Source organism: Balaenoptera physalus (genome assembly GCF_965194825.1).
Source record: "Balaenoptera physalus genome assembly, chromosome: X".
NCBI classification, from domain to species: Eukaryota; Metazoa; Chordata; class Mammalia; order Artiodactyla; family Balaenopteridae; genus Balaenoptera; species Balaenoptera physalus.
The window spans coordinates 33,578,323-33,604,349 of NC_138903.1; the positions used below are offsets into that span (position 1 = coordinate 33,578,323).

Sequence of the window (26,027 nt, forward strand, 5' to 3'; positions counted from 1 at the left end):
TTTTCCTCCAGAAATTGTTCTGTTTGTTCATCATGATCTTCTCTTTCACTTTCCTCCAATATCTAGCAAACATTTGTCCATTCGTATTTGGGAGTGAAGGAGTCATGAGATCAGCCTAGGTAACTAGCATGGATCTGATCTACAGTTGGGACGCCCATTTCACTAATAGTCTTCTCCTCTGAATGGGGGGGCTCAGTGTGTCAGTTAGGGAGTCTTTTCTATTTGGGATACATGGTGTGGAGCTTGTAGGTAAGATAGGGACCATCCCAAGTGCCAAAAGCTTGGCATTTTCTGACATTAGCAGACTTTCGTGTATCTCTTCTGTAATAGATTGTGTCATTCTGTTTTGTTTCTTCCTCTTCTGCTGAGCGGGTCTGCGGTTATCTCAGACCTGCTCTCATATGGGTTCCCTTCCTGAGCCTTTGAATGACGTAAGGAGACTATCACCCCATCGCCTGCACCACCACTGTGCCCTGGATCTTGGTAAGAACAAAAAATAAAAATGTACTGTCTTAGGCCAGCAAGACTTGGGATATTTGTTACAGCAGTTAGCCTACCCTGACTAGTTACCCAAGGAAGTTCTGGATGACTACAGGTTATAAGCCATTGTAAGCTTTTATAGCATTTCCTCTTGGTGGAAACGCAGATCCAAAAGTTAAAAAGTCTAGATAGAGCTGAATCATCAGGCTCTTATTTCTTTTGCAAAATTCATCAATAATATATATCAGTCCTGTTCCCTTTTTCCCTCATGGAGAGTGGAATGAAAAATCCCTCAAAGACCCATGAAGCACAAGGAGTAAGCTTTTCCATTTCCCTCAGTGCTGGGGAGCAAACCCAGGCTGGTCCTCAGGTGCCCGGCCTTAAGCTGACAACAGGAGGCATAAGGGGTGGGACTGGGACCGGCTGACCCCTGAGCCAGTCAGCTGTGGTGAGGGAGATGTGGGTCATGTAGGAACCACATAACTGGAGGATGTGTTTGTGTGGGGCAGCTCCCCAGAAGAGGAGGATACTGGTGCAGAACTGGCAGCGGAGCTAAGGAGATGGTCCAGGGGTCGTACCTGTTGGCCTGCCCTATTGGAGTGTGCGGGCTGTAGGCTGGAGGGAGTCCCAGACCTGCGCGTGTCTCCTCCACCACACAGCACGCCTGGCGCTTAGCACCTCGTTCCCTGAGCAGTTCTTCGCCTTCGGGAAAGAGTAGAGAGAGAGAAAGGAGCAGCAACAGCGGGCTCAGGAAGGCCTGGAACAACCAGTCTGAGACATCTGTGGGGGTGGGAAATGGCTTCAGCGCCCAGACGCTGCCTCGGGAGGCCCTGGGGCAGGGTGGCCTGGCCGTGCTCGCCGCGAAGGCCGGGGTTCGGGAGCCTGGCCGCGGCGAGCACCGGTTAACCGAGGGGACCAGGGCGCCAGTCCCAGTGAAAGACTTGATGAGTCCTCCCCAGACCCGGTGATTCCCTGCCTTCTCACTAATCCTCGCAATTCTGTGAGGGAGGGTTGTTTTTATCATCTCCCGCACGAGGAAACTGAAGTCTGCGATATAAACTTCTTGTGCAGGATGACGTGGAAATTGCAGTGAAGTCAGATCTGACTCTCAGCTACACCCCTAGTGACCTCAGTCAATAAAATGGGGTACACACAGGACACTGTGTCGTGTCGTTTCTTGAGGCCTCTCCCAGGTTCACATAATGAGAGAACAAAGAGGTGCAGACAGACAGCTGTTCTGATTCTGTAGCAGCTCAGTAACCCCTCTGCCCCCCTTCTCGGCACAGTCCTAACCTTCAGCAGGGCCAGGTTTCCCGTACCCAGCCATACAGGACAGTCTCTTCTTGCTCAGCTTCTACTAGGAAAGAAGTTTAAGTAAATTTTTAAAAATTTATGAAGGACCACAGTTTGAGATGGAACAACACTTTTCCTCAGCAGGCCGGCAAGCCCCTGACCATGGCCGGCAAGCCCCTGACCTTGGCCGGGACGAGGGGGTTGAAGTTGGGCATCACTCCTGTCATGTGCCTCCTGGCCAACCCCTCCAGCTGGGTTGTTCTTGATTTACATTCTGCTGGTCTAATTGATAGGTGACATTTCCTCATAAGTTTGTGATCTCTCCTCCTCTTTCAATGGGGGTAATCAATATTTCATCCTAGGGTTAGAACAGAGACTTGGGTTGCCTTTCCACATAGACTAAAATCAGTTTTCTAGAGAATTATTTAGCACCTCTCTCCCAAACTCCTGTCCCTTGGTCGATTCTCCAAGTAACCATTGACATGTGTGTATGCTTCTTTCCAAGCAGACTGTACTCTGTGAGGTCTGACGAAGATCACCACCCGTCTCCCTCTCTCAACAGTCTGATGCACGTAAATCCCCCAAAATTGCTTACTGGTTATGTGTACCTCTTTGGCGTAACTAAACCACACTTCTCAAATGTGGACCATAAATCTTCACACCTGGTGTTTTAATCTGGGGGGAGGGGTGGGGCTGATATGTCAGAAAACCACCCATGTTCTGCCTTTAGTGGCCAGCAACGGACTCGGACCCATTTCTTGTGGAAACGAGCGCAGAGAGCGGTGGGGATCATCACTGGTCCTCAGTGCTTTCCTGACCGTGATTTTATGGTTGAGCACGTGTCGTTCAGAAATCCAGTACCTCAGTTGTGCTTCTTCATCCAGAAGCAGTTTAAAGGATTCCTCTGTCACGTGTGGCCAGAGACGGGGACTCTCTTGTGGGGAGTTCTAGTCTAGCTGTGGTCCTGTGATTACTGACTGCTTATCACGTGATCAGCTTGACCCAGGGAGGGGTGAGGAAGAACCGCTACAGGAGGAAGGTAAACAACAGAAGTCTTGGGGGTGGGCTCAGCCTCTCAGTAGCGCTGCTGTTGTCCAGAAATGCCTGGGGCACTCACCTGGGCCATACTGCTTGAGGCAGCCCTCACAGACCTCTCCCCTTTGGGAGCCAGTATTGTGATTGGACCCGCCCTCCCTCCCCACCTCACCCTGCGGTTCTTATTATGATTGCAAGATGCACTTCAGTAACGACGATCAGGGAACTTTGAAAAAAAAAAACATGGTTTGTTACTCACAGGTCCTGGAGGATACATGGCATGCGTGGAGCCACACAGCGAGGTCATTGGTAGAAAGAGAGTACGTGTGCAGGCCTGGGGTTCTTTTATTGGGGCCTAGCATGGGATGCCTAGGGTTTCACAGGTTCAGTCTTTATTGGTGCATTTAAAACATGAGCGGGAATTAAAATGCCAGAAGGGAAAAACAAGTGGTCAGATGGTCAGTTCCCTAAGTCGACCAGAGATCTCCAAAACAAAGGAAACTTCTGGGGCGGGGCCGCCTGGCTCTTCCTCTAGTCCTGTAGCCGGCAGTGTGTTTATTCAAGATAGCTGTCTTTGAAGTGGCTGCCTAGGCAATCAGAAGCTTAAGGTCAGGCACTTGCTTTACAATAAAAAAAAAAAAATTTAAAAAAAATACTAACTCAGCTGCTTGCAGTACAATCCCCCCCCCCCGCCCCGCCCCCCGCCCCGTGATGCTGAAGCATCTGAGTTAGTGGTGAGGACGTTAACAGCCTTCAGTCATTTGTAGGCGGGGAGCTGTCTGGTTGGGAGCGCACATTTTGGCCTGCTTCCGTGGGGAAATATGATACGGTGCTGTCCTGCTGTCGGCAGGGGACAAACTCACAGTCTGACGAGCCTCTTGGTATAGGGTAGGGTCAGCGAGCAAGGACCCAGCAAGTTCTGCAAAATCATACCATAGTAGGTCATCCCCCGATGCCGTCGGGGCGATGCGTTTAGTCCATTGTTTCTGGAAAGTCTTAGTCTCCATGGCAGCGTTCCGCAATATAAACTGGGAAGTCGGGCCATCTGGGTGAGCAGCTAGGTCTCCAACTGGTGCCATGGCCCTGGGGTGTCCTCTCTGGTACAGGACGCATGGGCATCTCCAGTGGTGAACTCTTGGGCTGGGGCGGTATTGTCTGGAATGGTATCCTCTCCAGCAGTGAGTCTGTCTCACTCAGGGGTGAGGTCCTCTGGAGTGGTGGCCACCCAGGGGCGGGTGCGTCCTCCCATGTGGCTATGCAGTTGGGGTACTGATCATGGGCTGGGCATAGGCTAGCCTGACATAACTTAGAGGCTTCCCCGAGGACCGAGCTGCACACCTGATGCCTGCTGCTAGTGGAACAAATTGTTAAGAGCTCTCTGGGGTCATCAGGGGCACATTTGGCAACAGAATGGGTTGCTGTCCTTTCCTTCCCGGAGGAGCTCATCCAAGCACATAAAGATTCTGGGCACGTTTATGTCCCAGGCTACGGGAGAGCTTATGGATGCCACTTAGGCATTCCTGGGCTCAACCCGTGAGGGCAATCTGTGGGCAAATCCTGGGAGCACAGTCCCTGTACCCAGGTGGGTTTTATGTACGGGCAATCATAGGGCCAGTTAGCTTGTAGCACGATTTGATGTTGAAATTGGGCAAGTGTCATTTAGACATTGCTTCCAGAGGGCCCCTTGCCTATAAAGGGATGCGATCCCTTGGCCGCTCAGACTCGGTGGCACACTAGCCTGAGCCCTTCCCGCAGGGCTCTCCAACATTCCCCGCTTTTCCACCCTGTGGTGCTACTGTGGGCCGGAGCAGTGTGTTTACAGCATTATATCTGGGTGAGGATTAGGCCCAAGGGCTCTCCCAGTAACCCTGTCACCCAGGCGGTACAAAGCAGTAAGAACAGCCATCACCAGATGGAGCGCTGACGTGTGAATGAGCTTGGGTCACGTTCCTTCTGGATGAGCTATCTGTGTGTTGCTTAATGGCTGAGCGCGGTTGCTTGGTGGGGGAAAGTACTGGGTCGCCTTGTCTGGCGTGGGGTCAGGCCACGACTTGTAGCTTGCTCGCCATGTTCTCATCCCCAAATGTGGCCTGCGTCCACCAAGCAGAGCTCCTGCCCCTCTTTCAGGCACCCAAAGTGCGCCACTGGTTGGTCCCGGGGCGATGACTTCTACTTCCTCTGAATTAGCTGGGGAGTTCAGTTTCATCAGCCGGCTCTTGTAGCCACTGTGTTTGGTGAGAGCGGCCGGTGTGGAGGTGGCTCCTTTTGGAGAGTCGTCACCGTGGGCAGGATCTCCAAAGCGATGATCTCGCACTGACTTGGTGGGCTTGTGGCCTGTGGGGCATTCAGTGGTGAGGGGACCGTATTGGACTGTCTGCCCTCGATCAGCCTATATCAGAGGGAAGCAGATGGTCAGATGATTAAAAAGAAAATCATAGCAGCATAGGGAAGTGGAGTCAGAGGTCAACGTTTAAAGGGCATCGTGCTGGAGTGTGAAAGCTTGAGAACTGCCAGAAATGACCCAACGTGGAATTTTGGAGGGTGTATGGTAATTGTGTAATAATTGGTAGGAGGGGTATAAAGGCTCAGGGGGTGAGAATTAAGCAAGATGAGGGCCTGCGGCAAGAGGTCCATCCATGTCGAGAACCACTTGCTTGAAAATAATTTAAGTAGTGTCTCTTTAAGAAGGTCATTAAGATGCTTGATGAGGCCAGCCACCTGGGGGCGGGAACCCAGATGGAAGTTTGGAAGAATGTTGGGGGGGAGAGCCCACTGTTGAATCTCCTGAGAGGTAAAGTGGGTGCCCTGGTCAGAGTCAGCAGTGTTTGGCGGCGATCTGAAGGGAGCAGCAGTGAAGGTAGGAAGGAAAGAGATTACCTGTTTTGAGGAGGAATTTGGGGTGGAGTTCACCAAGAGAAGCCTCGTGTTAAGCATCAGTGATGGTGATGGGTCACGTGGAAGCCCCAGCCGGGCGGGAGTATGGTCGGGCTCCCCGGGGGAGTGGGTCCCCGTCGGGACGGCCCCCGTTGTTTGCTTTGGGTGCAGAGAACGCGCTCATCTGTCACCACCTTGGCTGCCGCTGAGGAGGGGGGCGTCCCCTCGCATGAGCACGACTTGTTCAGGCACGAATTCCCCGATGACCTGAGGTTGTGCGGGTCCATTTCGCCAGCTGGGGAGAAGGGTCGGTACCCTGAGGCATCCACGGGGCAGAGAGTGGAGGGCTGAGTGAGGGGGTCTGACCGCAGCATTCTTGAAAATGGCTTCAGGTGTGGAGCGGTTAGCGTGAGCAGAAACGTGAGAACTGACGATGGGGGTCGGGGGTTCTCCTCGTTCCTTCCGTGTCTTGGAGCCCCAGATGGCCTTGCCTTGCGTGAGGAAGTTGTCCCTTAGCCACTGGCCAGGCCAAAGTGCAAGGCTGTTAGCAGCGGCCCGGGAGTCTGTGGAAGGCCCCTTTTTGTGGCCTCCGTAAGGGCTGGGTGAACAGCCACAGCTTCTGCCCGTTGGGCTGAGCCAGGGGTGTCCTCCCCGACTAGAAAGGTGCCCGAGGCCGGGTGCGTGACGCAGCCCTGCAGCGAGCCGCATGGCACGCAGTGATGGCCCTGCCCTTGGCGAAGAGCACTAACCCCCTGTCCGTTTCAGACAGTTGGTCCCAAGGGGCTCCCCGAGTAGCCACAGGAGGAGAAAGCGGGGTGGGGTGGGGTGGGGACGGGGGCTGTCACTCCTCGGGGCTCTCCGGCAAGGGGCTGAGCATGGGGGAGACCACATCCTCCTGCCATCTGGAAAGGCCTTTGACCTCAGGTTTAGCCCTCCCCTGCAGGTACCATTTCCCTGTTACCAAGGAGGCATCAGTGGCCGTGCTGAGCTTTTCTCTTCAGAGGCATCTCTAACCCAGGGCACTTTAGGAACTTGTGTTCAGAGTAATCCCAGGTGGGGGCTGGCTAGGGGCTCAGTTCCTAAAAGAGCCCAAGAGGCTGCCAAAAGCTGGTGCCCAGGGGGAGTACGCGGGCCTGCCGCTGGGCTAGGTGCTTAGTCCACAACCCCCCAGGAAGCCAGGTAGGCTCCTGTTTGGTCCCGAGACTCCAGGAGGCCACTTGACGTGGCATGCGGAGCCAGTGGGGACTAAAGGTAAGACCCGCTGGACTGCGTGCTGGGCACCTTGCAGAGCCCACTGGTTGGGCTTTGCCCCGGTGGAAGGTGGGTGACTTGTGTGCGACTGCGTGTGCGATGGGGCGAGATGAGGGGCGTGTTGCCTCCAGGACACGAAAAGGCCTGATATGTGTTGTGCTTGTCTGAGTGTAGTGGGTGGTTTAATGGTGAGTAGTTGATGTTTGGCTGTTGGGGAAATTTCTCAGCCCTTAGAGGACTAGGTGACGCCCAGAAACAAGACGGATGAGGCCAGGCCTTGGCTCTTGAGGTCCAGGGGGTTGGTGTGCGAAGGGATGCAAATCTGCCCGTACTGCTTCCTCAGAGGAACCCCTGAGCATAATGTCATCAGTATAATGCCAGAAACGGCACCTTTCCAACCGTAAGGTGCTTAAGTCCTGGTGGCAGAGGTTATGTGTGGTCGCAGGGCCGTTTAAATATCCCATTGGGAAGCACGTAAACGTATAATCGGCCCCCTTCAAAAGTGAAAGCAAACGGAGCCTGGGATTCCTCCACGATGGGAACAGAATGGAACATGTTAGTAGGTCAGTGAACACAGAGGACGCTCCTTGGGCCGACTGTACATCCTCAGCCAGTTCTATATTATTAGGAACTGGAGCCTTACCGGGGAACCTGAGCACTTTTTGGTTTCGATAGTCAACGGTGAGGTGCCTTCGGTTGGTGGCTGGCTTAAGTACGGGCCAAACGGGGCTACTGAACGGGGAGATGGTGGCTTCACGACTCCAGTCTCAAGCATGTCGTTAATGACAGGGCGTAGGCCTTCAGTGGCCTGTTTAAGTCGCTACTGGGGAATGTTTACCGTCTTGACTAGGGGAGGAAGGGTCCCTGGCGTCCATTTGGAGAGTCCCACCAGGAAGGCCAAGAACTTGGGCTTATTCCATGTGGCACGGTGTTGTGTCAGTACCTCCACGCCTATAATAGGAAAGAACGAGCTGGGGGGCCACCACCAGAGGAAGCCATTTGAGGTGAAGGGTCCCAGTAGTGATATCCGAATAGGTTTGTGAAGCTTGGATTGTTTTACCAGCAATGCCCTGTAGGTAGAAGGGCTTCCCTTTTGGGGATACAGAGGGATTGCCTAGAATGACAGTGACTTGGGTCCCCATGTCTAGTAGGGCCAAAAAGGACTGTGCATTTTTATTGTCCTAATGGACCACCAGAGTGGTACAGGGGTAATTGTCCCCAGGTGGTGGGACAGGCCCCTGGGAGCGGCTGATTCCCGAGGGTAGGAGCTTAAGTGGCTGCCAGCCCTGGAGGTTCGGGAAGGGGGCCGAGGGGGTAGCGGGGACGGGCTTGGGGCTAGAGGATGGACGGCAGAAGAGGGCCGTAGCTGGGAGAATGTGAGTTTCGGGGCCTGGAGTTTAGAGAGTGGCTGTCCGGAGGTTAAGTAGCCAGGAACCCCAAGTTTTCATAACTCGCAGTAGAGGTTTTGCCTGTGTATTCCCATAAGGGACAAAATTAAATCAGAGGTTTATTAGGAAGGGAGTGGGGAACCCTTTCCATTGAGGGAAATTTGTTCGAGGGAGACCCTTCTGGAGCAGTGGTGACGGAGGGCCCTGAGTGTGACGTATTGGGGCATCTGGGCAGCAGTCTCGTCTGTGTCTAGCAGCCACGTCCGTGCCCTCCGGTTGCCTGATGGATGGTTTCAGGAACCCCCCCGAAATGTAGTAGCGCTGCCCTGTAATTAGGGGGGCGCCCTGTGAAAAGAATTCTCTGGACTTAGGGTCACATGGGGCCTATTCAGGGTTGGAAATCCAGGGAGTCACTTGGGTCACTGTGGTGATGGAAGTGACAAAGCCAGTGGATCATGCCAGTTTTGCACAGCAGGAGGCATGGAGGACCCTCATGTACATTAATGGTCAATTAAGGCCTTTTAAATTAGTGGTCTGACTGTCTCATTAGACCGTGTGGCCTTGGTCACGGCTGCTCTGGGGAGATCATTGACTTATTATGGCAGCGGTGACATTTTGGCATGGATACTGCGGGCAACACACGACAGAGGCAATATGCAAAAGCACGTAGCGGCATGGCAGACCTCCAGCAAGCGGTGTTCCGTTCCCAGATGGTGTTACCCACTTGGGTTGGTCAGCTAGTAAGCCAGCTCACGGGTATTCCTCTTGATTAACTGCACAGGCAAATCATGCAATCCTGCCAACAAGGCCAATTGTTTTGTGCTGGTCTCAACCTATCAATAGTGATCTATTGGCTAGAAATGCCTAGGGGCGCTCACCTGGGTCTGAGGTGAGCCCTCACAGACATTTCCCCTTTCAGAGCCAGTGTTGTGATTGGACCCGCCCTTGTGGTTCTTATGATGGCAGCTACCATCAGGGAACTTTGAAAACAAAAAAAAGAAAACCAAGGATTATTACTCACAAATCCTGAAGGATACGTGGTACACCTGGGGCCACTCAGCGAGGTGGCGGCAGAAAGATAGTGGGCCTGGGGTTCTGTCTTTATTGGAGCCTAGGATGGGGTGCCTAGGGTTTCACAGGCTCACTCTTTGTTGGCGAATTTAAAACCTAAGGGTGGGAATTAAAACTCAGGAAGGGAAAAACGAGTGGTCAAATGGTGAGTTCCCTAAGTCGACCAGAGATCTCTGAAAGAAAGGAAACTTCTGGGGCGGGGCCACCTGGCTCTTCCTCTAGTCCTGTAGCCGGCAGTGTGTTTATTCAAGATAGCTGTCTTTGAAGTGGCTGCCTAGGCAATCAGAAGCTTAATGTCAGGCACTTGCATTACAAAAACAAAACCAAACCAAACCAAACCCAACTGTCAGGTGCTTACACTATATTTACATAAAGATGCCCTCTCTTATTGTACGTCCTCTAGGGCAAGGATGGGTTACAGAAATGGCTGAGGGAGCAAGAGTGTCCTTCAAATGCGTAAGTCGGCTATGTGGTTTTTCTTCCAGTTTTACTGAGATATAATTGACGTGTAGCGCTGATAAGGTTAAGATGTACAGCATAATGGTTTGACTTACGTAGATCCTGGAGTGATTACCAGTATGAGTTACCATCAATCATCTCATATAGATACGAGGAAGAAACAAATGTTTTTCCTCGTGATGAGAACACTTAGGATTTACTCTTAACAACTTTCATGTATACTATACAGCAGTGTTCATTATATTCATCATGTTGTATATTACATCCCCAGTACTTATTTATCTTAAAACTGGAAGTTTTCACTTTTTGACCGTCTTCATCCAATTTCCTCTCCCCACATGCCCCACCTCTGGTAACCACAAATCTAATCTCTTTTTCTGTGACTTATTTTGTTTTGATTCCATATATAAGTAAGATTATACAGTATTTGTCATTCTCTGACTGATGTCACTCAGCGCAATGCCCTCAAGGTCTATTCATGGTGTCACAAATGGCAGGATTTCCTCCTTCTTTATGGCGGAATAATATTCCGTTGTATATATGTATCCCATGTCTTTGTCCATCTACAGATGAAAGGATAACATTTAGGTTGTTTCCATGTCTTGGCTATTGCAAATAATGCTGCTCTGAATGTGCGGGGTGGGGTAGGGACAGATATCTCTTCAACATAGAGTTTTCACTTCCTTCTGATGTATTCCCAGAAGTGGAATTGCTGGCTTATATGGTTGTTAATTTTTTTGAGGAATCTCCATACTGTTTTCCATAGTGGCTGTACCAATTCGTAAATTCCCCATCAGTGCATAAGGGTTCCCTTTTCTCCACATGCATGGTGGCATTCGTTATCTCTTGTCTTTTTGATGCTAGCCATTCCAACAGGTGTGAGGTGATATCGCATGTGGTTTTGATTTGCATTTCCCTAATGCTGTTGAACATCTTTTCACGTACCTGTTGGTCATTCATATATCTTCTTTGGAAAAATGTCCATTCCAGTCCCTTGCCCATTTTTTAGTTGGATTGTTTGTTTGTTTGTTTGTTTGCTATTGAGTTGTATGGGTTCTTTACATATTTTGGATATTAACCCCTTATCAGATGTTTGGTTTGCAAGTATTTTTTCCCATTCCATAGGTTGTCTTTTCATTTTGTTGGTTGTTTCTATTGCTAAGCAGCTTTCTGGTTTGATGTAATCCCACTTATTTTTTAATTTTTTAAAAATTTTGTTTGCTTGTGCTTTAGGTGTCATGTACAAAAAAATCATTGCCAATACCCATGTTAAGGAGCTTTTCTCCTATGTTTACTTCTAGTAGTTTTATGGTTTCTGGGTTTACGTTAAAGTCTTCAGTCTATTTCCAGTTAATTTTTGTGAGTGGTATAAGATAGGGGTCTAATTTCATTCTTTTACATGTGAAGATCCACTTTTCCCAGCCACATTTATTGAAGAGACTGTCTTTTCTCCACTGAGTATTGTTGCCTCCCTTGTCAAATATTACTTGACCATATATATTTGGGTTTATATATATTTGGGTTTATTTCTGGGTTCTTGATTCTGTTTCAGTGGTCGATGTGTCTCTTTTTATGCCAGTACCGTGCTGTTTTGATGACAATAGCTTTACAACATAGCTTGACTTCAGGAAGTGTGACGCCTCCTGGTTTGTTCTTTTTCAGGATTGCTTTGACTATTCAGGGTCCTTTTTGGGTCCATCTAGATTTTAGGATTGTTGCTTCTATTTCTGTAAAAAATGCCATTGGACTCTTGGTATGGATTGCATTAAATCTATGGATGGCTGTGGGTATTATGGAAATTTTAACAATATGAATTCTTCCAGTCTATGAACGAGGAGTCTCTTTCCGTTTATTTATGTCATCTTTGATTTTGTTCATCAATGTCTTATAGTTTTCAGTGTAGAGATCTTTTGCCTGCTTGGCTGTATTTTTTCCTAAGTATTTTATTGTTTTTGATGCTATTGTAAGTGGGATCATTTTCTTTGCTTCATTTGCAGATAATTCTTTGTTAGTGTATAGAAACGCTACTGATTTTTGCATGTTAAATTTGAATCCTACAACTTTATGGAATTTATTGATTAGATGGTAAGTTTCTTGGTGGAGTCTTTAGGAATTTTTTTAGATATAAAATCATGTCATCTGCAAATAGAGATAATTTTACTTCTTCCTTTAAAATTCTGATGCATTTTATTTGTTTTCCTTGCCTGATTGCCCCGGCTAAAACGTCCAGTACTATGTTGAATAGAAGTGGTGAGAGTGGACACCCTTGTCTTATTTCTAATCTTAGAGGAAAGCTTTCAACCTTTCTACCTTTATTATTATATTAGCTGTTGGCTTGTCAACATTATGACCATGTTATGTATTGTTATTATGTTGAGGTAAATTCTTTCAATACCTAATGTGTTAAGAGTTTTGTTTTTTTTTTTTTTATCATGAACAGATGTTGAATTTCATCAAATGCTTTTTCCGCATCTATTGAGTTGACCGTATGATTTTTATTTTTCGTTCTATTAATGTGAGGTATCACACTGATTAATGTGTATGTGTTGAAACATCCCTACATCTCAAGATAAATCCCACTTGATGATCGTGGTGAATGGTCTTCTTAATGTGCTGCTGAGTTGAGTTTGATAGTATTTTATTGAGAATTTTGAATCTATATTTATCAGGTATATTGGCCTGTAATTTTCTTTATTGGTGGTGTCCTTTTCTGGCTTTGGTACAGGGTAATGTTGGCCTCGTAAAATGAGTTTGAGAGTGTTCCCTCCTCTTTGATATTTTTTGGAAGAGTTTGGGAAATATTGGCATTAATTTTTTATTTTTAATTTTTATTTCTTTTTTATTTCTTAATTTTATTGGAATATATTTGATTTACAATGTTGTGTTAGTTTCAGGTGTACAGCAAAGTGATTCAGTTATCCATGTACAGACACGTATTCTTTTTCAAATTCTTTTCCCATTTAGGTTATTGCAGAATATTGAGTTGAGTTCCCTGTGCTATACAGTAGGCCCTTGTTGCTTATCTTTTTAAAATAGAGTAGTGTGCATATATGTGACCTCCAAACTCCCAGTTTATCCCTGAGCCCCACCTTTCCCCTTTGGTAACAACAAGTTTGTGTTCTACGTCTGTGAGTCTGTTTCTGCTTTATGCATAAGTTCATTTGTATCTTTTTTTTAGATTCCGCATATGAGCGATATCATATGATATTCGTCTTTCTCTGTCTGACTTAGTTCACTTATGAAGTAAGTATGAAGTATGATAATCCCCAGGTTCACCCATGTTGCTGCAAGTGGCGTTATTTCATTCTTTTTAATGGCCGAGTAGTATTCCATCATAGATATATGTACCACATCTTCTTTATCCAGTCATCTGCTGATATACATTTAGGTTGTTTCCATGTCTTGGCTATTGTAAATAGTGCTGTAGTGAACATTGGGGTGCATGTATCCTTTTGAACCATGACTAACTTTACTGTTGTGTTTGGGTTCCTTACTCTTTTCTGTGTTTGTATCTATTGCAGATTTTCAGTTTGTGGTTACCCTGAGGTTTTGCTATAGCAGTCTACATACAAATAAGGGTGTTTTAAGTTGCCGGTCTTTCAATTTCAAATGCATTTCCAATATCCTGCATTTGTACTCTCCTGTTCTCACGATTGCTGGTTTGGATATCATGTTTGTGTGTGGATGATTTCCTACCTTTACTTTATGTTTGCCTTTACCGGTGAGCTTTCCCATTCGTAATTATCTTGATCGTAGTTGTGGCCTTTTCTTCTCCTCCTAGAGAAGTTCCTTTAGGATTTATTGTAAAGCTGGTTTTGTGGTGCTGAATTCTCTTAGCATTTGCTTGTCTGTAAAGCTTTTGATTTCTCTGTCGAATATGAACGAGAGCCTTGCTGGGTAGAGTATTCTTGGCTGTAGGTTTCCCCCTTTTATCACTTTAAATGTATCGTGACACTCCTTTCTGGCCTGCAGGGTTTCTGCTGAAAAATCAGCGGATAACTTTATGGGGATTCCCTTGTATGTTATTTGTTGCTTTTCTCTTGTTGCTTTTAATATTTTTTCTTTGTATTTACTTTTCGTCAGTTTGATTAATATGTGTCTCAGCATGCTCCTCCTTGTGCTTATCTTGCATGGGACTCCCTGTGCTTCCTGGGCTTGAGTGAGTGTTTCCTTTCTCATGTTAGGGAAGTTTTGGGCTATATTCTCTTCAAATATTTTCTCAGCCCCTTTGTCTCTCTATCCTCCTTCTGGGACCCCTGCAGTGGAAACGTTGGTGCGTTTAGTGTTGTCCCAGAGGTCTCTGAGAGTGTCCTCATTTCTCTTCATTCTTTTTTCTTTATTCTGTTCCATGGCAGTGATTTCCACCATTCTGTCTTCGAGCTCACTTATTCGTTTTTCTGCTACCGATGTCTTCTAATGTGGTTTTCTTTTTAGTTACTGTGTTCTTCATCTCTGTTGGTTTGTTCTTTAAATCTTCTAGTTCTTTGTTAAACATCTCTTGTATCGTCTCGATCTGTGCCTCCATTCTTTTTCCGAGATCTTGCATCGTCTTTACTGTCCTTACTCTAAATTCTTTTTCAGGTAGGTTGCCTATCTCCACTTCATTTAGTTGTTATTGTGGGTTTGTATCTTGTTCCTTCATCTTCAACATATTTCTCTGCTGTCTCATTTTGTCTGACTTTCTGTGTTTGTGGTCTCCTTTCTGCTGGCTGCAGGATCATAGCTCCTCTTGCATCTGGTGTCTGCCCCCCTGGTGGGTCAGGTTGGTCCTGAGGCTTGTGCAGGCTTCCTGGTTGGGGGGGACTGATGCCTCCCCATTGGTAGGTGGAGCTTGTCCCTCTGGTGGGCAGGGCCGTGTCAAGGGGTGTGTTTTGAGGTGGCTGTGAGCTCAGGACAACTTTAGGCAGCCTGTCTGCTGATGGGCAGGCTTGTGTTCCTGTGCTGCTGGTTGTTTGGCCTGAGGCGTTCCAGCACTGGAGCCTGTAGGCTGTTGGGTAGGGCCAGGTCTTGATGCCAAAATGGTGGTCTCTGTGAGAGTTCACGCCAATCAATATCCTCTGGGTCCTTTGCCACCTGTGTCCTTGCCCCCCCACCAAGTGAGCCACAGCTGGCCCCCGCCTCCCTAGGTGATCCTCCAAGACTCATAGGTATGTCCAGCCCAGGCTCTTATGGAGTTACTGCTTTGTGCTGGGTCCTAGTGCCCATGAAACCTTGTGTGCACCCTTCTGGAGTGGCATCTCCGTTTCCCCCAGTCCTGCACTCAAGCTCAGCTGGCCTTCAAAGGCAAATGCTCTGGGAGTTCCTCCTCCCGATGCCAGACCCTCAGGCTGGGGAGCCTGACGTGGGGCTCAGGACTCTCACTCTTGTGGGAGAACATCTGTGATATAATTATTTTCCCGTTTGTGGGTCACCCACACCTGGTGGGTATGGGATTTGATTATGTCACGAAAGTGCCCCTCCTACTGCCTCGTTGTGGCTTCTTCTTTGTCTTTGAATGTAAAATATCTCTGTTGATAGGTTCCAGTCCTTTTTGTCCATGGTTGTTCAGCAGTTAGCTGTGGTTTCGGTGTTTTCATGAGAGGAGGTGAGCTCAAGTCCTTCTGCTCTGCCGGCTTTCCCAGAATCGAGGGGCTGCTTTTAGTTTGCATGCTTGCTGCCTCTTTTCTCAGTGTGTACTGGCCGTTATCCCCTTGATATGGGGTGTACAGGTGCGGCAGCCCTTGCGTGCTCCCAGGATGGTGGGGGCAGGGCTTGGCACCTGCTCACAGGTCCCTAGGGTCGGCTGCAGTCCATGCACTCCCGGGACATCAGGGGTAGGGCTTGGCGCCCGCCTGTGGGTCTTCTAGGGGCAGCTGCTCTCTGCGCTCTCCCAGGACAGCAGGAGCAGCGCTTGGCGCCTGCTTGTGGGTCTTGTAGCGGTATCCTGTGCCCACTTCTGGCGCCCACAATGGCGTTGGTGACTCGCACCTGCCCTGGGAGCTCCTGTAGTTGGTGTCTCGTTGCCTGGGGGTGCTCACAGGGAAAGAAGCTCTTATAGTGGTCCCACCCCTCTTCTCGTGTGCCCCCCGATAATGGCACCTTGCCTCTCTGGCAGGCCCTGGCTTCTTCGGAGTACACCCTCGGTTGCCACAGTCCAGCCTCTTCAGGCTGTCTCCGCACAGCCAACCCCAGTCCTCTCTCTGGGTCTGACCTCTGAAGCCTGAGCTTCAGCACCCAGCCCCCACCTGCAACAAGTGAGGCAGGGAGACTGCGCTGAGCTTCTGGCCTAATCTTTTTAAATGTTATTCACGAATATAAGCGCAACCGTTTTGAGTTAATCACTTGCGTGATTTCTTATTTGAATAGTGCCCTAATGTGATTCTTTCATTAAACAGTTCTTTTGTGGTATCATTGGTTATATTTACTATCACAGAGCTCTATTTGAAGTTAGCTCTCCTCAGTGACTTCAACACCCGTACTAATGACACTTCTGATAGCCTCTTTGCTGGGTTCCTGGACCTTATTAACTCCAGTGAGCTCCACTTTTCTCTTTCTGTTTCTGGTCACGTTCACACTTGTCTGACAACACAGCACCACCTCCAAAGCCTCAGTGAATCTTTCCACCTCTCCAGCTTTCACTCGTTTTGAACTTGGTCTTCACTCCCTTTGTTGTCTCTCATCTCTTAATCTTTCAGCACAGTCCTAGAAACACAGCCCCTTTCACCTGATTTACCAATTCCTTCCTCTGGGGTAAGTGCAGACTTCTCTTTTTTCTGTCAGAAAACAAAAGGCTTCGACGCAGTCTTAGAGAAAGCTCTTAACCGTGTGGATGTATTCATCCTCTCCAACCTCATTTGTCCTTTCACTGCCACTCAGCAAGCATTTTTTTAACCCCTCAATTATGTTGTATGGAATGAGCCAGAGTGGTAGGAAATACCATTGATCTCAAATTATCTTTCATTCATTCATTCAACAAATATTTATTGAATATTTATTATCCCTACAACTTTACTCCACAGATTTTTAAAATAATAATACTCTTGAATGGTTATATTTGTACTAAGGGGTGATAATGGTGTTTCTCAGATATTTTATACCTCATCATTACTTCCTAGGTAAGTAGGTAACAGTAAAATATATGTTATAGCTAAGAGGATCCTAAAACTTAAAAACTAACTTTTCTAAGGGAAAAATCAACAAACAAGCCTGGACTGGGACCTCAAATTTCCACAAAGGAAATATGCATACGTATAAACCAAAGCCTTTCATCCAGTGTTTCGTTAGTGAAGAATGTAAACTAAGTACAAACACAGAGTGAGAAAACTTCAGAGCGGATAGATTGTATTTTTTTTTTAATGTGATTATAGGACCATAAAATGAAATGTTTGTGGTCAGTATTTGTATTAGTCAGGGTTCTGCAGAGAAACAGAACCAATAGGATTGATTGATTGATTATAAGAATTGGCTCGGGGCTTCCCTGGTGGCGCAGTGGTTGAGAGTCTGCCTGCCAGTGCAGGGGACACGGGTTCGAGCCCTGGTCTGGGAAGATCCCACATGCCGTGGAGCAACTGGGCCCGTGAGCCACAATTACTGAGCCTGCGCATCTGGAGCCTGTGCTCCGCAACAAGAGAGGCCGCGATAGTGAGAGGCCTGCGCACCGCGATGAAGAGTGGCCCCCGCATGCCACAACTGGAGAAAGCCCTCGCACAGAAACAAAGACCCAACACAGCCATAAATAAATAAAAATTAAAAAAAAAAAAAGAATTGGCTCGTGCAATTATGGAGGCTGACAAGACCCGAGGTCTGCAGTCAGCAAGCTGGAGACGCAGGAGAGCCTGAATAGAAAGAGAACCAAGAGGACCTGATGTGTCAGTTTAAGTCTGAAGGCAAGAAGAAAACTGATGTCCCAGATCGAAGGCAGTCAGACAGGAGGCATTCCCTATGACTCATAGGAGGGTCAGCCTTTTTGTTCTTTTGAGGCCTTCAGCTCATTAGACGAGGCTTATCCACACTAAGGAGGGCAATCTGCTTTACTCAGTCTACCAATTCAAGTTTTTTAAGGCAAGATTCTTTTTTTTTAAAGTAAATCTTTTTTTTAAAATTAATTAATTTATTTTGGCTGTGCTGGGTCTTCGTTTCTGTGCGAGGGCTTTCTCCAGCTGCGGCAAGCGGGGGCCACTCTTCATCGTGGTGCGTGGGCCTCTCACCATCGCGGCCTCTCTTGTTGTGGAGCACAGGCTCCAGACGCATAGGCTCAGTAATTGTGGCCCACGGGCCCAGCCGCTCCACGGCATGTGGGATCCTCCCAGACCAGGGCTCGAACCCGTGTCCCCTGCATTGGCAGGCAGACTCTCAACCACCGCGCCACCAGGGAAGCCCTAAGGCAAGATTCTTTTTCAAGTTTTATTGAGTTATAATTAGCATATCACATTGTATTAGTCCAAGGTGTATAATTTGATATATGTATATATTACAAAATGATTACCCCAGTAAATTTAGTTAACATTAATTACCTCACATAGTTATAAATTTTTTTCTCTTGTGATGAGAATTTTTAAGATCTGCTCTCTTAGCGACTTTCAACTACGCGATACAGTATTGTTAACTATATAGTCACCATTGCTGTACATTACATTCCTGGAACTTATAATTGGACATTCTTACCTTTTGACCACCTTCACCCATTTCCCCCACTGTCCATCCCCACCTCTGGCAACCATCAATCTCTTCTCTGTATCTGTGATTTTTTTTTTGGATACCATTTATAAGTGATAGCGTACAGTATGTGTCTCCCTCTAACTTATTTCACTAAGCATAATGGCCTCAAGGTGCATCCATGTTGTTGCAGTTGCAGGATTTCCTTCTTTTTTATGACTGAATAATATTCTATCAAATATATGTACAGCATTTTCTTTATCCATTCATCCAACGATGGACACTTGGGTTGTTTCCATGTCTTGGCTGTTGTAAGTAATCTGCAGTGAACATGAAGGTTCCGATATCTTTTCGAGGTAGTGATTTCATTTCCTTTGGATATATAGCCAGGAGTGGAATGCTAGATTCCAATTTATTATCACTGTTTGTGTCAGTAGTAGTTCATATTGTACTTAGTAGTTCCCAGTAGTATTTCTATGACTATATGGTAGTTTTATTTGTAATTTTTTGAGGAACCTCCATACTGTTTTTCATAGTGGCTGAACCAAATTACATTCCAACCAACAGTGCACAAGGGTTCCCTTTTCTCCACATCCTCACCATTACTTGTTATTTCTTGTCTTTTTGGTGATAGACATTCTGACAGGTGTGAGGTGATGTCTCCTTGTGGTTTTGATTTGCATTTCCCTAATAATTAGTGATGTTGAACATCTTTACATGTATCTGTTGGCCATTTGGATGGCTTCTTTGGAAAAATGTCTATTCACTTCCTCTACCCATTTTAAAATCAGATTGCTGTTTGGGTTTTTGCTATTGAGTTGTATGATTTCTTTATGTGTTTTAGGTATTAAGTCCTTATCTGATATATGATTTGGAAATATTTTATCCCACTCTGTAGGTTGCCTTTTCATTTTGTTGATGGTTTCCTTTGCTGTGTAGAAGCTTTTTAGTTTGATGTAGTTCCACTTGTTTATTTTATATTTTGTTGACTCTGCTTTTGGTGTCAAATCTGAAAAATCATCACCAAGAGTGATGTCAAGGAGCTTACCTCCTATGTTTTCTTCTACTAATTTTATGGCTTCAGGTCTTATGTTCAAGTTTTTAGTCCAATTTGAGTTGAGTTTTGTGTATGTGTGTAAGATAAGGATCCAGTTTCATTCTTTTGCATGTGGCTGTCCAGTTTTCCCAGTACCATTTATTGATGTGACTATCCTTTCCCTATTGTACATTTTTGCCTCTTTTGTCATCAATGAATTGACCATATATGTGTGGGATTTTTCCTGGTCTTTCTATTTTCTGTTCCATTGATCTATTTGTCTGTTTTTATGCCAATACCATATTGTGTTGATTACTGTAGCTTTGTAATATAGTTTGAAACCAGGCAGTGTGGTATCTCCAGCTTTGTTCTTCTTTCTCAAGATTTCTTTGGCTAGCTGGGTTCTTTTGTGGTTCCATACAAATTTTAGGATTGTTTTTTTTCTATCTGGGAAGGATGCCATTGGAATTTTGATAGGGATTGCATTGAATCTGTAGAGTGTTTTGGATATTATGAATATTTTAATAATATTAACTTTTCCAATCCATGGGCACAGACTATCTGTCCATTTGTTTGTGTCTTCTGCAATTTCTTTCATCAGTGTTTTATAGTTTTCAATGTGCAGAACATTCACCTCCTTGGCTAAATTTATTCCTATGTAGTTATTATTTTTGTTGCAGTTATAAATGGGATTGTTTTCTTAATTTCTCTTTCTGATCGTTTGTTGTTAGTGTATAGATATGCAACTGATTTTTGTATATTGATTTTGTACCCTGCAACTTTAAATTTGTTTATTTGTTCTAACCGTTTTAGGGTGGAATCTGATTTGGTTGCCTTTTATCTTTATTTATTTATTTATTTATTTTGGACTGATTGCTCTGGCTAGGACTCCCAGTACTTCGTTGAATGAAAGTGGTGAAAGTGGTCATCCTTGTCCAAATCAAATGTTAATCTCATCCCAAAACACCTTTACGGATACACGCAGAATAATGTTTGACCAAATAGCAGGACACTCCGTGGCCCAGTGAAATTGACACATGAAATTAACCATCACGGTATTATTCATATTAAGTGCGGAGTCAGCAAATAAAAATTCTAGTGTCATAATCTGTGAAAAGTCTTTGTTTTTCCTTTCAGTTCCTTTCATCATTTAAAAACGTAAAAGAACTAACAGTTACACAACTGATACTAGTAAGTTCTTACTCGGTGTCGGTGATTACCTCTTATTCATTCATTCAATGTATTTCTATTGAGTACCTTTTTATGCCAGGTATTTTTTATAGGTACTATCACAAAACCTTGTTCTATAAACTCTTCATATTTGCATTGTTTTGGAGATCAGTGCTCTTCAGTCTTTCATGTTAATCCCTTCTTTAAAAATTAATAATGCAGTAGGCTCGATGATACACTCATAAGAAAGTGGACCATACGGCAGCAGTTGGTGGCTTATCATCCTCTCCAAATATATATATTTGATGCGCATGCATATATATAAACAAATCATTTAACGAGGGGTAGTTAAAGTGATATATCAATCTAAAATGAATATTATCTGTCCCTGTGCTGTTCACTCTACATTATCTTATTATTACAGTTACTTTCTGAGTTAATTTTTATTATCATTACCCGTATTTTTCAGATAAAGAAATTGTGAATTACAGAGTATGTAACATGCTCGAGCACACATCTTATAAATAAGCAGAGAGTGACACTCTGAACTGGATTCCTTTCTAGGTAGTTTGGAAAGTCTGGCTGGACCATGAGGATTAGAACAAAGACTGTTTAACTCGCTTGAGCCTAGATTTCACATAGTAGGGGCTCAAAAACATGAATTAAAGACTGAGTAGCCTTTTAAAGTTTTAGTTTCATTATTTGTCCAAATTAAAACAGTGAGTGGGAGTGGATGTTGACTATGTATTTAAAGTATATTTCCTTTAGGAGGAAAAAAATCAAACACCCAATCGTGACAAATTGTTCTTAGAATTTTACTTTAATATGCACAAACATAAAACTAGGTATAAAGCTCTGTAGCTTTAAAGTGTGCTTTTATAACTGTAAAGCTAACAATTTGTAAATGTATGTGCATATATATCTCATATATCTCTCATATAAATATATGAGTATATATGTATCATATACATGAGATATACACATATATGTGTATATATATGTATATATGTGTATATATATGTATATATGTGTATACACGTACACATGTAAATATATCTGTGTGTATATATATCTCTTGGAAGAGAGACTGAACGCCAAGACAAAACCTCGCATTCCTTTACAGGACGTGCAATGCAGATCTGTTGTGGAGTAACTGCTGGATTTGGGAAGGAAGGTGAGGCCAAAGGCAGCCCATTAGAAAGGGAAGAGGCTTTTGGAACTGGGAATTGAGGTGAAGAGAACTACTGACAGAATCTTAAGGGATAACACTCTTGCCTTTGAGTGTCTGTGTGGTAGAGTCCGTGGCCTGGAGTAGAAGGGGAAAGCTGTACTAGAGCAGCTTCTGCTGGCAGGAATATTATTTTCTTATACATGCAGCTATTGAAACATTGCTTAACATTCCTCAGATCTTAACTGTCAAGGACAAAACAACAGTAGTAATAACTGGAAATGTCAGTTCCACGTCCACAATAATCTATTTCCAATTGCTTCCCTATTTCACGAGTTCTCTATCAATTATCCATGCTTTTATTCCCCCCAAATCATCACTTTTTGCCTTAATCATGTGTATTCCTCAGTTATGCTGTAGAGAACAGCAATTTTCCCTACGTGGCCCTTCCCCCTTAATTCTCTTTTAATTTTCCACATCCACAATCCCTAAGTTTTGAAAAAAGACAATAGCATATAAATGAATTAAGGTGCAGAATTCCTCCAATTATGAAGATCAATTCCTGGGTCATTATTGATTGATAAATATATTGATCACATCAATGTAAGTATTTTAATCCGTTTGTCTACAGAGGCTGCAGCTACAAGATGAAAAAACATAATCAGTTTATTCAGTTGTTACAAATGTAGGAAGGGGAAATGGAAATAGGATTAACAAGATTTTATGCAGAACCAAGAGTCCACTTCCTGCCTTTCCAGAGACACTGTTCTATAAACCATGGTATTGATTTTCCTAGCCAGGCTCTTAAGCATGTTTGGTTAGATTACATTTTGAATTAAAGCAGTTCATTGTAGTAAATGTCTTTATGGGACACTTCTTGCGAAAGAGTGCTGTTGGGTCAAATGAACAAGAGAAAACAGGTAATAATATAATATTAGAACTCTTTTACAAAATAACATCTCAATTCCCGTTTTGTGATAGGTTGAATAACATGTTAGAAAACCGCAGTATGTGTATGCGTGTATGGAATGCATACATTTGTATGTGCATATTAGCCTTTGATTGCTAATGTTAATTTTGCTAAAATTTGGACCTTCATGTGGATTGTGGTATGGATATATATTAGCCAGGTAATGTAGACATTAATGGGAACATGCATCGTAGCTGCTTGTGTGTGTGTGTGTGTGTGTGCATTCTGTGAAGTTTTAATTTTTAAAAAAATATAAATGTTGTACTAGATGCCGTGGATCAAGTCAGCACTAGTAGAAAGCTAAGGTTATTGATTATTCTGCATTTTTCATATCTGTAATAGGAAGTGATTCAGGAAGTTTTTTGCTAGCTACTAAAAAAGTAAGCTAAGATATTTAAATGTAATCTCTCAGTAAGTTCTATGTAATGAGCAATTCAATCTTGGGAATTTAGATTATTCATGATCTATATTCTCAGTATACTGCTGCATTGCTTAAGGTACATAGGTGCAGAAATGAGTGCAATATGCATTCTTTACTCCCTTCTTAGGAGGAGGTGCAAGGTGTGGGGTTTTGTGCCAGATAGTCGTCTGTTGAAAGCCTGACTCCATGCCTTCCAAGCTATGTGAACTTACCTATAGTGATCTACTTATCAGAAAAATGGTACTAATGATAGGAGATGTTATGAAGATTAAATTAGACGATGCATTTATGATGAGGCTAATATTACACAGCTCATTGATTGCAGTGAATACACAGTAACTATTATTTTAGGAACTAGACTGACCCTGAGAAAGTAGTCTACTCACTATATAAAAGCTCACCTTCATTTTTAAATTTTAGACTCTTTCTGTTAAAATCCTGGAAGGCTAATATAATTTCTCCTTCCCTCTTATTTTGTTCTTTTTCTATTTTAGCTAGTCACTGAAATCTAGTTTATGTTACTTCTGGTGGAAAGGTTAGCAGGTAATGCAGTTCCAAAATATGAATAGCTTTTGGAATCAATAAATCCCAAAGATTAGTATGAGAAAGAGGAATTAATCTTCAAAAAGTAGCTTATAAAAAATGTAAATTTATATAGCCTTTAGACATTTGTAATATTATTAGTCCTGAGCTGCCGTTTAATTTCAAGTGTATCTGTCTTTTCATTCTAAGAAAATTGTAAACTTCCTAAGGTCAGGGACATTAGATCCTGTCTATTTATTTCTATTGCAGAGCTTTCTCTACTTGGGGCGTAATAATAATAATGGTGCAAAGAGTAGTAGATCTTAATTTTAATCCTTTTATTTTAAATTATTTTAGTGTAGTAGTAAAGTAATAGATATTACTTAAAATTACTTCAAGAGTATAGACCTTTAGTCTATTGAATACAGATCCATTAAATACTGGTACTGGTATTCTGTACTGTATTATGAAAAATATGATAGCTCACAAAGCTGAATATGTTTTTATTTAAGGATATGAAGGAAAGAATGCAAATATGCAGTGTGTAGTAGATTTGAGTGTTTTTTAAAAATTTTATTGTCATTTTTTTTTTTTTTTGCCACACCACACGGCACGTGTGGGATCTCAGTTCCCTGACCAGTGATCGAACCCGCACCCCCTGCAGTGGAAGCGCAGAGTCTTAACCACTGGATCACCAGGGAAGTCCCTTGAGTGATTTTTAGAAGTTAGTTACTTTCCCCACATGCTAGAAAGAAAGTCTGATTGGGGAAGAGGGATGTGAAATCAGCAAGATGGTGGAATCAGAGGTTCCCGGCTTTAGTTTTCCTCAAGGAAATACAAAGCAGCAACTCTCCACAGACAAGAAGGCCTCTGTGGGGGAAAAAAAAAGAAAAAATCCCAGAACCCAGAAGTGAGGCTGAAGCACCCCCCTGTGGACCACAAGGCAGCTTCACTTTGACCACGTAGCCCTTCCTGCAGGCCAGCACGCAGCCGCACCAAGAGGTTTCTCCAGTGGGGAAAAGAGACCCCAGCGTGAGCATCCGGGTTCCACAACATTCTGGGAAGCTTCCCATGAGGTCCACATCTATCCTTCACGAGCAACACTGGGAGAAAAGGGAGAGCTCAACCACCTGGTATCAGCTTGAAATAAAGGGGGCGGGGGCAGGGCTTCCGGCTTCCAGCATGGAGATTGTGATGGACTGTGCACCTGACGGCAGTGGTGCCCAATCAGCGAGCACAGCCAGCAGTTCCTCCCACCTGTGGTGTGGAGCCAGTAATCTCATCTGGCCAGGGAGCACGTGGGCAGCTCTAGCCAGATCGGGTCCCCAGCCAGCAGTCTGGCCCAGCCATGGAACTCGTCCTCCATCCCTGCTTAGGCAGGGTCGCAAGCCAGCAGCCCCATCCAACTGCAGAGCTCAGCCTCTAGGCTTGCCCAGCCAGGAACCCAAAGAGTGACTCTGCAAAATCTTGGAACCCCGTGCACAGACTCGCCTGGCTTTGGAGCCCAGCGTCCAGCCCCCTGGGTGGCTGAGCCGATTTCCCATTATGTAAGCTATTGAACTACAAGAGTAGCTATTTCATTATCTTGCAGTTCTTCCATGTGCTCTCAATTTCTTCCTCACAATGCAAAGATTTGTTGGGTATGCTATAAATATTATAAACAGTGCTATAAATATTTTCCTTACTTAAAGGCATGGTTTTTATTATACCTACTAAAGATTCTTTAGTTGCTCTAATGATAGATTGAAAAGAGAACAACATCCTTATCCTCTGCTTAAATGGTAAGAGGTCAGGAGAGCATGACATGGGTATCACTGGCCATGATATCCAATTCTACTTGGTTTGTGATTTTTACATCCTTCCAGAGTTGAATTTAATTTATCCCTGCTCCTGCCACACAACTGACAAAGCTGTGGTGGCTGTAACAGGCGAGATGGAAGAGCAGGGTACAACTGGTTCCAGAAAATGAAAGTCCATCTTTATGTTTCCTTTCTTAGAGGCCCTGGTGCTGGGAACGTTCTTCCTCTAGTTTCAGTGGTTGGGGTCCAAGGTTTCAAGGTGAATATTTCATTGTCCATGATATTGCTGAGTGTCAGTGTGGAAATAATACACACAACTAGAAGACTTTGACCTCACACTTGACCTTAGATAATTCAGTTACCTGGAGTTTTCTCAGTTATAAAATGGAGATAATAATTCTTTGGGGTTTCTCTGTGTTATAAACCTCAAAACAAACAAAAAGCCCCACAAAGACT

General features: G+C 44.7%; 1 protein-coding gene across 1 annotated transcript in view; it reads left to right on the forward strand.

The window, feature by feature from the left end:
- Positions 1-26,027, forward strand: part of PRRG1 (proline rich and Gla domain 1) — a 371,943-nt gene that overhangs the window by 120,133 nt on the left and 225,783 nt on the right. The gene's annotated exons all lie outside the window — the stretch shown is intronic.